Genomic DNA, 3,544 nt, shown 5'->3' on the forward strand with positions numbered 1-3,544 from the left:
CTTGACACACCAGCAAGACAAAGAAACCAAAAGGATACATTGAGTTCCCCTCCACCCTCCACATATATAGGAGGTCAGGAACTCACCTGACACCAACTAACCTCTAATTCCCCTCCTGACAACCCAACCCCCTCCCCAGCCTTCCCAAATCATCCTGCAATGGTCACCCAGTGTGTAGTCCTGCCATGATGTACAAATCTGCCATTAGGACCCATCCAGACCAGGGGCGGACTGACTATTTGGAAACTCGGGCACTGCCTGAAGGCCCGGGGTCAGTAGGGGGCCCCATGAGATGCCCCTGGTACTTTTTTTCATAGGCTTTTTTGAGTTTGGGCAAGGACACAGGGGCCCCATGATCCCCTATAGCTCGGGGGCCCCATGAGTTGTCAGTCTGCCCCTGATCCAGGCTATTGTGTTGTGCTAATTTGAACTGTTATTCCCCTTTCAGCAGAAAGATCGCACTTCACAGAGCAAAGTTTGAGTAAATGAGACCTTAAAGTGTTACTAAACCCACAACAGTACAATCAGTCTGTAGATGCAGTAAAGCATGCTTGTTATACTCACTGTGGAACCTAAGGGGTTAATCCTCTGCATTGTGTAAAAAGGCTGTTTGATCCTGTCCTCTCTGATCCTCCCCTTCTTCCAGTGTCCCCCTCTTATTTCCTGAAATATCAGGTGGAGTCACTTTGCACATGCTCAGTTTGGTGTGTATTGCTGGAGAGGTTTTTTTTTTTTTTCTTGGGAAAGTGCATGTGATCAGCACAGGGCCAATCAGCACTGTCCAGACAGAGGTCAGGGGTGCTCCATCCTCCTAGAGCAAAATGAAAACTCCTCCTACAAGCTTTAGCTAGCACTCAGCTGGACACTGATAGAAGTCGCAAGACTGCACTAACTGCTAATGAGAAAAGGTATTTAGCAGTTTATATTTTCTAAAATAATTGCATTTCCATGTTGTGTGTACTGTGGGAGACCAGATATAATGAATGCAGGGTCCGGGGAGAGCGGATATAGTGAATGCAGGGTCCAGGCAGACCGGATATAGTGAATGCAGGATCCGGGGAGACCAAATATAGTGAATGCAGGATCCGGGGAGACCGGATATAGTGAATGGAGGGTCCGGGGAGAGCGGATATAGTGAATGCAGGGTCCGGGGAGAGCGAATATAGTGAATGCGGGGTCTGGGGAGAGCGAATATAGTGAATGCGGGGTCCGGGGAGAGCGGATATAGTGAATGCGGGGTCCGGGGAGAGAGGATATAGTGAATGCAGGGTCCGGGGAGAGTGGATATAGTGAATGCGGGGTCCGGGGAGAGCGGATATAGTGAATGCAGGGTCCGGGGAGACCAGATATAGTGAATGCAGGGTCCGGGGAGAGCGGATATAGGGAATGCAGGGTCCGGGGAGAGCGGATATAGTGAATGCGGGGTCCGGGGAGAGCGGATATAGGGAATGCAGGGTCCGGGGAGAGCGGATATAGTGAATGCAGGGTCCGGGGAGAGCGGATATAGGGAATGCAGGGTCCGGGGAGACCATATATAGTGAATGCAGGGTCCGGGGAGAGCGGATATAGGGAATGCAGGGTCCAGGGAGACCGGATATAGTGAATGCGGGGTTGGTGGAGACCAGATACAGTGAATGCAGGGACCGGGGAGACCGGATATAGTGAATGCGGGGTCTGGGGAGACCAGATACAGTGAATGCAGGGACCGGGGAGACCAGATATAGTGAATGCGGGGTCCGGGGAGAGCAGATATAGCGAATGCAGGGTCCGGGGAGAGCGGATATAGTGAATGCAGGGTCCGGGGAGAGCGGATATAGTGAATGCAGGGTCCGGGGAGAGCGGATATAGTGAATGCAGGGTTCGGGGAGAGCGGATATAGTGAATGCAGGGTCCGAGGAGACCAGATACAGTGAATGCAGGGTCCGGGGAGAGGGGATATAGTGAATGCAGGGTCCGGGGAGAGCAGATATAGTGAATGCAGGGTCCGGGGAGACCGGATATAGTGAATGCAGGGTCCGGGGAGAGCAGATATAGTGAATGCAGGGTCCTGGGAGAGCAGATATAGTGAATGCAGGGTTTAGTAACACTTTAAGGCTTTTTAATATTGGAGGCAGTGCTTACTGCCCTCTGAAATGCGATCCACTATGGATCGCTCTTCAGAGGGCAGTATAGCCGTGGCTAGTGGGTGTTTAGGAGGTGATCCTGCCACCTCCTATATGTCTGTTCTTTTTTTAATTTAAATACAAAGGAGGATTTTGTATTACAGAAATTGCACTGGAACCCGCTGACGTCATGGGCGAGTCTGACAGGTGATGTCTGAGTTAAAATGTCCATGTCATGTGTACAGCCCTGTCTGGTGTAATGTTAGGGTTCAGGCGAGTGGCCGGGAAGCGCCGGCCTTCAGCCACCCATGTGAAAGAGCCCTTAGGCTTGGTTCACACTAATGTGGTGCAGCCCATTCATTTCCATAGGTTGCCCTACCTGTGAGAAAGGTGGGGAAAGAAGTCTGAGACCAGGGGCGGACTGACCATTTAGGCACTCGGGCACTGCCCGAGGGCCCGGGGTCAGTAGGGGGGCCCCATGAGATGCCCCTGGTACCTTTCATAGGCTTTTTTGGGTGTAGTTTGAATGTGTGCAAGGACACGGGGGCCCCATGATTTCCTATTGCCCGGGGGGCCCCATGATTTCCTATTGCCCGGGGGGCCCCATGAGTTGTCAGTCCGCCCCTGTCTGAGACCCTTTTGTAAAATTGCGCTGCACTGAACCAAAAATTGTTACAACACCATGCCGTTTGGTGTGTGCAAGATCACGCGTGGTTTGCCGATGTATAGGGGGTGCCATTAATAATTAACCACTTCCAGTCCGGACACTTTCCCCCCCTTCCAGTCCGGACACTTTCTCCCCCTTCCAGTCCGGACACTTCCCCCCCCCTTCCAGTCCGGACACTTTCACCCCCTTCCAGTCCGGACACTTCCCCCCCCCTTCCAGTCCGGACACTTTCACCCCCTTCCAGTCCGGACACTTTCACCCCCTTCCAGTCCGGACACTTTCACCTCCTTCCAGTCCGGACACTTTCCCCCCCTTCCAGTCTGGACACTTCCCCCCCTTCCAGTCCGGACACTTTCCCCCCCTTCCAGTCCAGACACTTTCCCCCCCTTCCAGTCCGGACACTTTTCCCCCCTTCCAGTCCGGTCACTTTCACCCCCTTCCAGTCCGGACACTTTCCCCCCCTTCCACTCTGGACACTTTCCCCCCCTTCCAGTCCGGACACTTTCACCCCCTTCCAGTCCGGACACTTTCCCCCCCTTCCACTCCGGACACTTTCACCCCCCTTCCAGTCCGGACACTTTCACCCCCTTCCAGTCCGGACACTTTCCCCCCCTTCCAGTCCGGACACTTTCACCCCCTTCCAGTCCAGGCCAATTTTCAGCTTTCAGTGCTGTCGCACTTTGAATGACAATTGCGCGGTCATGCAACACTGTACCCATATGATTTTTTTAGCATTTTTTGAGACAGATCAAACTTTATTTTGGTGGTATTTATT

The sequence above is a fragment of the Staurois parvus genome, unplaced genomic scaffold, assembly GCF_062004578.1.
Source record: "Staurois parvus isolate SC_StPar_1 unplaced genomic scaffold, SC_StPar_1.0 ptg000647l, whole genome shotgun sequence".
Taxonomy (NCBI): Eukaryota; Metazoa; Chordata; class Amphibia; order Anura; family Ranidae; genus Staurois; species Staurois parvus.